Genomic DNA, 13,243 nt, shown 5'->3' with positions numbered 1-13,243 from the left:
TAACCAAAGAGGTGAAAATTCTATACACTGAAAACTATAGAAAGCTTATGAAAGAAATTGAAAAACACCAAAAAAAATTGAAAAATATTCCATGCTCCTGGGTAGGAAGAACAAATATTGTTAAAATATCAATACTACCCAAAGCAGTCTACATATTCAATGCAATCCCTACCAAAGTAACACCACCATTCTTCACATAGCTAGAAAAAACAATCCTAAAATTTGTGTAGAACCAGAAAAGACCCCGAATAGCCAAAGCAATCTTGAAAAAGAAAACCAAAGCAGGAGGCATCACAATCCCAGACTTCAAGCTATACTACAAAGCTGTAATCATCAAGACAGTATGGTACTGGCACAAGAACAGACACTCAGATCAATGGAAAAGAACAGAGAACCCAGAAATGGACCCAGAAACGTATGGCCAACTCATCTTTGACAAAGCAGGAAAGAATATCCAATGGAATAAAGACAGTCTCTTCAGCAAGTGGTGCTGGGAAAACTGGACAGCAACATGCAGAAAAATTAACTGGACCACTTTCTTACACCATACACAAAAACAAACTCAAAATGGATTAAAACCTCAATGTAAGATAGGAAGCCATCAGAATCCTCGAGGAGAAAGCAGACAAAAAACCTCTTTGATCTTGGCTGCAGCAACTTCTTACTCAACACATCTCTGGAGGCAAAGGAAACAAAAGCAAAAATGAACTATTGGGACCTCATCAAAATAAAAAGCTTCTGCACAGCAAAGGAAACAATCAGCAAAACTAAAAGGCAACCGACAGAATGGGGGAAGGTATTTGCAAACAACATATCAGATAAAGGATTAGTATCCAAAATCTATAAAGAACTTATCAAACTCAACATCCAAAACACAAATAATCTAGTGAAGAAATGGGCAAAAGACATGAATAGATACTTCTCCAAAGAAGACATCCAGTTGGCCAACCAACACATGAAAAAATGCTCCACATCACTCACCATCAGGGAAACCACAATGAGATACCACCTCACACCTGTCAGAATGACTAACATTAATGACTCAGGCAACAACAGATGTTGGTGAGGATGTGGAGAAAGAGGAATTCTTTTGCACTGCTTGTGGGAATGCAAGCTGGTGCAGCCACTCTGGAAAACAGTATGGAGGTTCCTCAAAAAACTAAAAATAGAACTACCCTATGACCCAGCAATTACACTACTAGGTATTTATCCAAGGGATACAGGTGTGCTGTTTCGAAGGGGCACATGCACCCCCATGTTTATAGCAGCACTATCGACAATAGCCAAAGTATGGAAAGAGCCCAAATGTCCACCGATGGATGAACGGATAAAGAAGATGTGGTATATATATATACAGTGGAGTATTACTCGGCAATCAAAAAGAATGAAATCTTGCCATTTGCAACTAGGTGGATGGAACTAGAGGGTATTATGGTAAATGAAATTAGTCAGAGAAAGCCGAATATCATATGACTTCACTCATAGGAGGACTTTAAGACACAAAACAGATGAACGCAAGGGAAGGGAAGCAAAAATAATATAAAAACAGGGAGGGGGACAAAACAGAAGGAGTCTCATAAATATGGAGAACAAACTGAGGGTTACAGGAGGGGTTGTGGGAGGCGGGATGGGCTAAATGGGTAAGGAGCACTAAGGAATCTACTCCTGAAATCATTGTTGCACTATATGCTAACTAACTTGGATGTAAATTTAAAAAATAAAATTTAAATTAAAAAAAAATCCCACCAAGGGGCCCAGAAGAAGACAGCTTTGCTTGTGAAAGGGATGGGGCTTGGTCTAAAGATGTATATCCAACTATACATCTGGACGCTGGGTTCTGACACAGGGTGGAGAGCAGGGAAAACCACAGATTGGGCAGGGAAAAGCAAAGGAGCAGGGGCGAGGGCTGGCACTGTGGAAGTCTGCAAAGTGGATTTCTAGCAATTAGTCTCCATACATAGATGCTCCCTACTCATGCCCCTTGTCTAGTAAATTGATATTTTTCACTGGGAAAAGAGCCTGATTCTTCTCCCAAAGAATAATGGGAGATATCTCAGAGAGAAGAAAAGAACAAGAATTCACTGTCTCCTAGGATTCTCCTATATCTAATTTTTTTTTTTACTGTCCATGTCAACCCGAGAAACCAAATGAACATGCAATAGCTCAGTGCACCCTAGACTTTCCTTTCTCCTGAAGTCCCCACCACGTACAACCCTGCCCTTCCCCATTTGTTCAGTATAGATGGAAGGAGCAATTGGGTCTCATGCTTCGACTGACAGATGAATGAGTGACCAGGAATTGGTTAGCTCAATAGCCACCATTCCTACAAAATTGGTTTTAAAAAAAAATCAACAAAGAAACTAATAAAAGCCTTCCTGGTGAGGAACTTTAAACTTTTAGACCAGCTCAAAGCCTCTGATTTCCCTTTTTTTAACTGCACCAAATACCAAGAACCAGAACACTGTTTGTGAGATTGCTTAGAGGGATCCCAAAGATGTACCAACCAACCCTACATGAATCTGAACCTACATGAACACTATTTCTAATGAACATTTTTAGTAAGAAGTAATACGTACTCATTTCAATGACAGGCAATTAAGATTTTGCTTTCAGCAAAACCTATAAAGGTAAAGAGTCAACTCATTTATGTGGAGGGAAAGGAGCTCTGCCGAGTGCTGAGACGTAGATCTAAATCGAGCCTTAGGGGCGCCTGGGTGGCGCAGTCGGTTAAGCGTCCGACTTCAGCCAGGTCACGATCTCGCGGTCCGTGAGTTCCAGCCCCGCGTCAGGCTCTGGGCTGATGGCTCGGAGCCTGGAGCCTGTTTCCGATTCTGTGTCTCCCTCTCTCTCTGCCCCTCCCCCGTTCATGCTCTGTCTCTCTCTGTCCCAAAAAAAAAAAAAAAAAAACGTTGAAAAAAAAAAAAATAAATCGAGCCTTAGATGGAGAGAAAGCCAAGGCTTCCGACCATGTGCTCCTCCAGGACTCCAACGTGTGCCAATGCCAGGGGGTCCTAGAGCCTGCAGAGAGAGAAGAATGCGAGACCCAGGATGATAAAATCCTCACCTAGATCTGAGGAAAAGTGTCATCAATAGACCATTCACCCAAGCTCTCAAAAAAGATGCGAGGGTAAAATAAGGCTGCAGTTTATACCCAGACACCTGGGGCAGGCAGGATAATTGGGGCTCACCAGACTCAGGGCAGAAGGACATGGAAGTCATTCCAAGTCCCATTCACCCATGGAAACAGGGCTGTTTAGTACACTAGTTAGAACAGACTCAAGGGCCAAGGGTGAGCCTGCAGGCAGATGGGCCAGGCTGGGAAGGTCATGATGAATCAGGTACTTAGAAGCAAGGCTGCAGCCCAGGAAAGCGGCATGCATTTGTATGGTCCCTTTCAAAATCGATATGCGAGCTCTACAGCCTACGTGCCCGGAAGCAGCACTTCATTTACAGGAGCTGCCGATGGACTGAGTCACCGGTTAAGTGATGCTTGAATAGAAATCGCTCTGAAGCACATACTCCCTTCCTTCCTTGAACCTCACTGAGCATGTACAAGATGCTGGAGTCTGAAGATGAACAGGTGGTCAGTGTGGACACACCAATCCCCACAACATGTTAAAGGACCACAGAAAGTACGGGTGCCTGGGTGGCTCAGTGGATTAAGCATCCAACTTTGGCTCCGGTCATGATCTCACGCTTCATGAGCTCAAGCCTTGCGTGGGGCTCTATGCTGATGGCTCAGAGCCTGGAGCCTGCTTTGGACTGTGTCTCCCTCTCTCTCTGCCCCTCCCCTGCCCACGCTCGCTCTCTCTCTCTCTCTGAAAAATAAACTTTAAAAAAAAAATTTTTTTAAGAAAAGGACCACAAAGTTGAAGGCCCCTATGGTAGCTTCTTCCTTTACACTTAGCAAGGGGATTTCAGCCTGAAAGTCAAGGTTTGCACTGACAACAGTCTTCAGGGTTTTGTTTGTTTTGTTTCGTTTTTTTTACCAAGTCTTACCTTGATGGCTGTTTTTTTAAGAGGCTTTTCTGCTAAATTCATTTTACGTGTAGTTTTTTTACTAACTGGATTTTATCAAGTATTTAATATGGATTATGTTAAGTGCACAACAACATGCAGAAACTTCAGGACCTGATTTTTTTTTTATTATATGAAATTTATTGTCAAATTAGTTTCCATACAACACCCAGTGCTCATCCCAAAAGATGCCCTCCTCAATGCCCATCACCTACACTCCCCTCCCTCCCACCCCCCACCAACCCTCAGTTTGTTCTCAGTTTTTAAGAGTCTCTTATGCTTTGGCTCTCTCTCCCACTCTAACCTCTTTTTTTTTTTCTTTTTTTTCCTTCCCCTCCCCCATGGGTTTCTGTTAAGTTTCTCAGGATCCACATAAGAGTGAAAACATATGGTATCTGTCTTTCTCTGTATGGCTTATTTCACTTAGCATCACACTCTCCAGTTCCATCCACGTTACTACAAAAGGCCGTATTGCATTCTTTCTCATTGCCACGTAGTACTCCATTGTGTATATAAACCACAATGTCTTTAGGATCTGATATTTTTAAAACTTAGCACTGTGTTAACTATAGAATGAACAAGGACTTCTTAACATTTTCACGTGGCAGCTATGAAGGACCTGTCATGCTTTCTCATTGTTCTTAGGAATAGTAAACGGCAACATTCCACTAAGCTGAGCAAGACACTGACTCTTTTAAAGGAAAAATTTTCCCCCATTTACCACCTACTCACCTTTAGACCCAAGTGCCCAATGAGTGTTTGAGAAGGAACTGGAAGTAGATAAATTTCTGGAGTGACTTCTATTTAACACCAAATGCATCACATCCCTTGTCTGAGTAACTTGTTTAAACTGTGATATTTCTTTGGGGCACCTGGGTGGTTCAGACTTAAGTGTCTGGCTCTTGATTTTGGCTCAGGTCGTGATCTCACAGTTTGTGAGTTTGAGCCCCACATCGGGGCTCTGTGCTGACAGTGCAGAGCCTGCTTGGGATTCTCTCTCTCTGCCCCTCCCCCACTCACTCTCTCTGTCTCTCTCTCAAAAATAAACAAACTTAAATTAAAAAAAAAAAAAAAAGAATACTTCTGCCACTATAAAACTACAATAACATTTAAAATAAATGTAATCAAGGTGATTTTTAAAAAGGCTACAAAACTTCAATTTAATGAATCTATTTTAAAATGGCAGGTGCTGATGTGACTCTAGAAGGTCAGTGCTGGGGCACACCTTGCCTGTGGCATTATTGTGGGCACATGAGCTGTACTCCCAGTACTTCTCTCTACTGAAACTACCATAGACAGGCCTTTGCTTGTCCGGCACTAGGTGACAATCCCGGTCCTTCCTGTGGAAAGGAATCTCGTTGCATATGTCCTAGGTCCACCTCTGTTCTTGCACTGGCATGTGACAATTAATATCTGCTGTTCTGCTATTCCGGAATCTCTTTACCACACACATGACCACAGGGTGTTCATTCCCTTCTAATTATTTAATCGATTTCACAGCACTGTGCCTCCCTGCTGTCTCTAACTTCAGCCCCTCTTCTATTCAGAGGCAGGTGCTGAAATGCCTCCCAAAATCAGACTTGGAATCATAGCCCCAAGGTTCCAAGAGCCCATATGAAGTTCTAAAATCTTCACCAAAGGCAAAAATTAAAGTCTAAAGTACCTTTAGAATGGTCTCACTTTGCAAGTCAAGCATGAGATCCATGGCTTTATCTATACAGCCCTGCAGACTAATTCTTATACTCACTGAAGTTTGAGAACCACTGAAACAGACTATAGGCAAGAATAAAAGGGATGTCTCTCCTTAGAAGTTTGGGCAGCCAAGCCAATCCACGCCGCAGAGAAGCGTAGTACCCGGGGATACACGGGAGGCCAGTACAGAATGCCAAAATGTTCTTGCTTGCTGGGAGAATCCACTCTTTTGTCTTCTAGTATGGAGTTTCTAAACCTATGTTAGTACATGTGTTCACACTGTGAGATCTAAATAAGATAACTGTGGACTCTCATCCTAGGACAGGTATACAAAGTAACTTGTTAGATTACAAGTGCATGCATGCTATTTGGTTAATTCAGTATTGCATGGCAGGTTGATTGATTTTCCTTGTTAAGTCCCATAATTAACTCACACCAAAACCTCTTTCTCTAAAATCTCTTTTTTGAAAAATGTTAATCTTGGGGCGCCTGGGTGGCTCGGTTGGTTAAGCGTCCAACTTCAGCTCAAGTCACGATCTGTGAGTTCGAGCCCCGCGTCGGGCTCTGGGCTGATGGCTCGGAGCCTGGAGCCTGCTTCCGATTCTGTGTCTCCCTCTCTCTCTGCCCCTCCCCCATTCATGCTCTGTCTCTCTCTGTTTCAAAAATAAATAAACTTAAAAAAAAAAAAGAAAAATGTTAATCTTGTTGAAACATACAATTCTATATGTATTTACTGAAAAACAAAATGAATCTTATTAAAATTCAAGGTCATATTACACTGTGCCCAAAGAATCATTCTGCCATCAGGCTAAGAATCAGAAGAAACATGGTGTACATAAAGTTGTCATGTGCAAGCAAGCAAAAAGAATATCTACTTATTCAGATGGAGAGGCAAGGGGTGACTGGGTGGCTCAGTCAGTTAGGCATCTGACTTTGCTCAGATCATGATCCGGCAGTCTGTGGGTTTGAGCCCCACGTCGGGCTCTGTGCTGACAGCTGGGAGCCTGGAGCCTACTTCGGATTCTGTGTGTGTCTCTCTCTCTCTCCCCGCCACTCCCCCGACTCGCACTCTGTCCCACACTCGTGCTCTCTCACTCATTCTCTCTCAAAAAATAAAAATTTTTTAAAAATTTTATTGCTAAGATGGAGAGGCTGAAATATGATAACCGATATGTTGCCCTTAATTAACCCAGACCAACAATCAGAATATTTGGTCTGCATAATTTTCCAGAAGACATTTTAACGTCGTGGCCTCTTAAAGCAATATGGTTTCTGCAGGAAGTGCGCCCCTGGTCCTGCAAATCTCTCTTGCTTCAATAGGGTTTGGACGGAACAGATCCAGGGACACCCTTCTACCAGCCTGCGACCACCCTCTAAACATTTTTTCAGTCACAACCTTCAGAGCCATCTTCTCAGCCACCCTTTGCCTCCAGGACCAGCCAACACCCTATTTTGAGCTTAGCTCCTTATTACCCATCAACCATGAGCACCCGGATTCATCAGAATCATTCCACCGAGGTGGAGGCTGCCATCAGACACGTGACCGACATGCATCTGCGGACCTCCTACACCTACCTCTCTCTGGGCTTCTGTTTCCACCACGACCATGTGGCTCTGGAGGGCTGGGCCACTTCTTCCACAAGCTGCCTTAGGAGAAGCCTTAGGAGGGTCCTGAGCCCACTTGAAGATGCAAAACCAATGTGGTGGCCATGCCCTCTTCCAGGATGGGCAGAAGCATCCCAGGATGAGTGGGGTAAAGCCTTGGATTTACCCTGGCTTGGTAAGCCATGGAAGCCACCCTGGTTATGGAGAAGAACCTGAACCAGGCCCTTTTGGATCTGCACGCCCTGGCTTCTGCCTGCACAGGCCTCCGTCTCTGACTTCCTGGACAGCCACTTCCTGGATGAGGAGGTGAAACTCATCAAGAAGATGGCGACCACCTGACTCTCATCTGTAAGCTGACTGGCCCCCAGACTGGGCTGGTTGAGTGTCCCTTCCAGAGGCTCACCTTCAAGCATCAGTAGGAGCCCTTGAAGCCCAACAGCCTTTGAGGGGCCCCTCTAGCATCGTCTGAGCCATGGCTTGTGCCTGACCTTCTCCTTGCAGCCACTAGGCAGCTTTTTAGCCACCCTGGAGCCCTCTCCCAAGCCTTGGACCAAATAGAAACAATAAAGCTTTTTGTAGCCAAAAAAAAAAACGCAAAATAGTGTCTGTAAATATTCAATTATAAGAACTAAAAGGCATGACTGTGCCAAATTTTGCCCTGTTTCTACCCACCAGCCTCCTACCACCAGGATAAATTTTCATTCTTATATTAATTGCCTTTGCTCCTTCTACAGCCACTTAGCTCTGGTCATCTCCCATCCAAAAGCCTGGTCCTGTCCAGTCACCCTTGTGTCAACATGAAGGCCCTAACCACTTGGGCCATCCCACTTAGAAACCTGGACATCTCTCCCTTACCTCACATCCAGGCAACCACCAGCCCTGCTATCTGCTCTGGCTGGCCTCTCCTCACCTGCAGAGCCCCCCTCCTGGTTCAGACCATCAACATCTCCCACCTTAACTACTGAAATACCCTCATAATTGCATGCACTTGTGCTCCCCATCAACCTGTTTTCTACACAGCAGCAGAGTGATCTTTTTTTTTTTAATTTTTTCAATGTTTATTTATTTTTGAGAGAGACAGAGACAGAATGCGAGTGGGTTAGGGACAGAGAGAGAGGGAGACACAGAAGCAGAAGCAGGCTCCGAGCTGTCAGCACAGAGCCCAACGCGGGGCCCGAACTCACGAGCTGTAAGATCATGGTCTGAGCCGAAGTCAGACGCTCAACCGACTGAGCCACCCAGGCGCCCCCAGGCGCCTCAGCAGAGTGATCTTAAAGTGCAAATCAATCGTGTCCCTCATTTGACCCTTTAACTTATTGCCCTTTTCTCCCAGAATCATAATAGAATCCCTCCCTACCTGCCAGGCATGTTTCTCATGATCTGACCCCTGCCACCTTCTCTAGCCACAACACAGGCCACTTCCCACCCCCACCCTACCCCCGCTCACCACATCTGGGCACCCTCAGACTTGCTAAGGCCCCAGCTCTGTGGCTTTTCAGGGGCTTTGCACCTCCTTGGTCGTCAGCCTGCAGTGCCTGCCCCTCCCAGGAAGCCTGAGCCTTTCCTATACTTCCAGACTGCTACCCTTATTACATCATTTTATGATGTGACCAGTATAATTATGGCACCCCAAAGATAACCATGCTCTAATCTTTGGAACCTGTGAATAGGTTATCTTACATGGTACAAGGGGCCATGCAGCTGTGATTAAGAATCTTGAGATGGGGAGATTGTCCCAGATAATCTAAGTGGGCCAGATATAATCACATGCGTCCTTGAATGCAGAGAACCTTTCTCACCTATAGTCAGAGAGAAGTGACATTGCTGACTTTGAAGATGCAGGAAGGGGCCATGAGTCATGGAAAGCAAGCAGCTCTAGAAGCTGAAAGAGGCAAGAAAATGGAACTTCCCCTAGAGCCTCTGCCCACGTCTTGGTTTTAGCCTGGTGAGGCCCATGTTAGATTTCTGATCCACAGAACTGTAAGATAATAAATGTGTGTTGTTTTAAGCCCCTAATTTTGTGACAAATTTTTTATAACAGCCAGAGGACACTAACACACATGATATTTGTGGTATTTGTCATCCCTCTAATATTAGGAATTATTTATACCATGTGGTATAAAGGCTCTGGAGTCAGACCGCCTGGGTCAAGCTCCCACTTTTCCACTCACTAGCCAGATGGCTTTGGGCAGTTAAGCTAACAAGCTTAAGCTAAGCTTCTAGTCCCTGATCCATAAGAAAGGGATAATAATGCTTATCTCCAAGGGTGGTCATGAGAATTCAGTAAGATAACACGAAGAAGCACTTAGCATAATGACTAGTACAGAGTAAGCCTTCAATAAGAGTAGGCCACCATAAGTGTTGTGATTGTTGGGTGTGTGACTATTTCTTTGCTCTCACAAGATTATAAACTCTGTGAAGATAGGCACCGTGACTTTATTGCTCATTGCTGTATTTCCAGGCCCAAGCACAGAGCTGGATGGAGTAGGTAGTCAGTGTAGAAATGGATGGATGGATGGATGGATGGATGGGTTTACATGTTAACTACTTTAGGTCCCAAGCATTACATGAGGCCTAATTCACCTGGTTAGCTCAACAATACGAGCTGAGTGGCTGCTGTGCATGGTAGGCATTTTGCCTTGTGCTGATGAATAGAAAAGGAAAAACACCCCCCCTCAATCCTCAGTTTGTTCTCAGTTTTTAAGAGTCTCTTATGGTTTGGCTCCCTCCCTCTCTAACTTTTTCTTTTTCTTCCCCTCCCCCATGGTCTTCTGTTAAGTTTCTCAGGATCCACCTAAGAGTGAAAACATACGGTATCTGTCTTTTTCTGATGACTTACTTCACTTAGCATAACACCCTCCAGTTCCATCCACGTTGCTACAAAGGGCCATATTTCATTCTTTCTCATTGCCACGTAGTACTCCATTGTGTATATAAACCACAATTTCTTTATCCATTCATCGGTTGATGGACATTTAGGCTGTTTCCATAATTTGGCTATTGTTGAAAGTGCTGCTAACATTGGGGTACAAGTGCCCCTATGCATCAGCACTCCTGTATCCCTTGGGTAAATTCCTAGCAGTGCTATTGCTGGGTCATAGGGTAGGTCCATTTTTAATTTTCTGAGGAATCTCCACACTGTTTTCCAGAGCGGCTGCACCAGTTTGCATTCCCACCAACAGTGCAAGAGGGTTCCCGTGTCTCCACATCCTCGCCAGCATCTATAGTCTCCTGATTTGTTCGTTTTAGCCACTCTGACTGGCATGAGGTGATATCTCAGTGTGGTTTTGAGTGATGGGCATTGAGGAGGGCACCTGTTGGGATGAGCACTGGGTGTTGTATGGAAACCAATTTGACAATAAATTTTGTATTTAAAAAAAACTTAGAAACAAATAAATAAAAATATATTGAGGAAAAAAAAGGAAAGGAAAAACAAAGTGCCCCTTATTGTCTGTGACTTACAGCAGCCCAGAGTTCTCAATGGGTACATACAAGGCAAAAGCACTAGATGCCATGGACTGAGTGTCATGAAAGTGACAAGCCAGAGATCCCTCAGAGATATAAAAGACAATATGGTCTCATCTATTTTGGGTGATCTGGGAAGCTTTTTTGGAGGTGGTGAGATGTGAGAGGGTATTTGAGTCTGGGCAAAGTTTCTATCGGATGAGAGCAAAGAAGGAAAAGCATTCTGGTTATGTTGGAGGAATAGGAGACAGCAGCCTGCAAGAGTAAGTCTGACCCATTTTTTAGATGGTTTTGAACACCAGCTAAAGACTCTGGGCTGCCCCTTAAACGTAGGGAGAACGGGTGACGAGTTCAGATTCAGGAAGCAGCACAGTGGAGCAAATCAATAAGACGATGGCAGGACTGGGCTGGACAAACAGCCATCCCACCTCATACACCATGTGGGGGTACAATTACTAGGTTTTAAAGATGGGGGCAAAACCAGATAAGACGTTGCTGATCTTCACTTTCAAAACTTCTCTGGAATTTGTTGTTTTGACGGCCAGATCTGGATCCTTGCCCTTGACGGGTCTTGAGCTTTGTTCACTAGCCTGGGTAGCAGTCTCTGTGCTCTCAACAGCTCCCTGGGCTGCGCAGCCCCTCTTTTGTGGGCTCCCACTGTGAACCTATTCAGATGCTTCTCCCAAAATGCTGGTGGTTTCCTCTCAAGCTCTCAGCAGGGCCCTTTTAGCGTTCAGTCAGCATGGAGCCTGTCTGAGAGCCTTGAAAGTATAATAAAGGGTAAGTCAGCAGTCCTTGCCAAGAACCCCAAAACCTTAGTCTGTGGGCGATAACCCTCCCCATCCGGACATAAAAGCAGCCTCCCTTAAAAAAGCAAGTTTTGTCTCATCAGCGACTGACACAGAGCTGCGGGTGAAACCCAGCCCGATCCTGGGAATCTGCTTGCACACAGACAGGTACAGAACCTTTCTCCACCCTTGACTTGTGATGCCAAACTCTACTGTAAAACATTTACTCGAGAAAAGTCTCCAAGTGGGGTTTATTTCTATTACAAATCGCACTCGAATATTTCCCAAATGTTTTCTGAAATCAGTCCCGTGCACTTTTTAAAAGCTCTGTGTTTCCAAATTCTTTTGAAATGTGTAGTGATCGGTGCAGGTTCTGAGTTGAGTATTCCTGCTCATGCCACATTTTCACCTAATTTCCAATCTTTTGTGGTATCCTTGATTAGTAAGGTACTTGATGTTATCTTTTACTGTGGGCCCTTGACTGTAGAAAAATGTTGAAATGACTCATCGATCATAATAAAAGACTTCAAAGGGATCCAAGTTAAACCTCAGGATTCTGAGGCACACACTAGACAGTAAATTTCTTGTATTTCAACCTCAGGACAATGAGACCAGCGGGGAATTTTGCTAAAAATGCCTAATGAGTATGTTAGTCACATCTAAAAATCATCTGTTGTCCACATGTTCACATTATATATATGTGTGTTATCTCTACATATAGAGACAACACACACATATATAGGAGATGGGGGGCTGTGGGGGGAGTGCGATGCCTCCGCCAACCATTTATAGTGTAGCAAGATGTAGTTTCAACTATTCATTTCCACTGATCCAATCCCTGAACATCAGAGGTCGCTGTAAAAGAAGAATAAAGTGACTCCCTTGGGATGGAAGCCTTGCCCCCAACCAAACCAGAGATGCTGCAAAGCACCTGATTCACACTTTGTCTCTATGGGCTGCAGTTTGAGACACAAAGTTGAAATCCATTAAATGATTGCCTTAAATCCCAATTCAGAAACACTTTTCTGTCGTACTTCTATGAATTCTGCCTTATGTTTTTCAAAGCAACCAAGTATTTGGCTGGATTAAATTTTTATTTTTTTTTTCAACGTTTTTTTTTTAATTTATTTTTGGGACAGAGAGAGACAGAGCATGAACGGGGGAGGGGCAGAGAGAGAGGGAGACACAGAATCGGAAACAGGCTCCGAGCCATCAGCCCAGAGCCCGACGCGGGGCTCGAACCCACGGACCGCGAGATCGTGACCTGGCTGAAGTCGGACGCTTAACCAACTGCGCCACCCAGGCGCTCCTGGATTAAATTTTTAAAAAGACAAAAGATATCCATTGTGTGTTTAGTGTTAATAAAGCTTTTAGAAATAATGTAGTGCACGTTAAAAAATGAACACAATAAAAAATAAAGGACTCTCTTTTTATTAGAACTTAAAATTTCTGACCACAAGGAAAAAAGTCTGTAACTATGTATGGTGATGGATGATAACTAGACTTAGTGCAGTGATCGTTTCTAAATTTATACAAATATTGAATTATATTGTTGTACACTTGAAACTAATATAAGGTCGTATGTGAATTATACTTCTAGGAAAAACAAGGACTTCCTTTTGGAAATATACATTTAAAGGACAGGATCTTTCTTTTGAATGTTTCTTTATTTATTC

At 43.9% G+C, this 13,243-nt stretch overlaps 1 pseudogene; it reads left to right on the top strand.

Annotated features, from left to right (window-relative positions):
• The first annotated feature begins 7,191 nt into the window (after positions 1–7,191).
• Positions 7,192–7,733, top strand: LOC122230612 (annotated as a pseudogene).
• Positions 7,734–13,243: the final 5,510 nt, after the last annotated feature.

The sequence above is a fragment of the Panthera tigris genome, chromosome C2 (assembly GCF_018350195.1).
Source record: "Panthera tigris isolate Pti1 chromosome C2, P.tigris_Pti1_mat1.1, whole genome shotgun sequence".
Lineage (NCBI taxonomy): Eukaryota > Metazoa > Chordata > Mammalia > Carnivora > Felidae > Panthera > Panthera tigris.
Note: the sequence above shows the minus strand (reverse complement) of the source record. Positions and strands in the feature narration are given on the sequence as shown.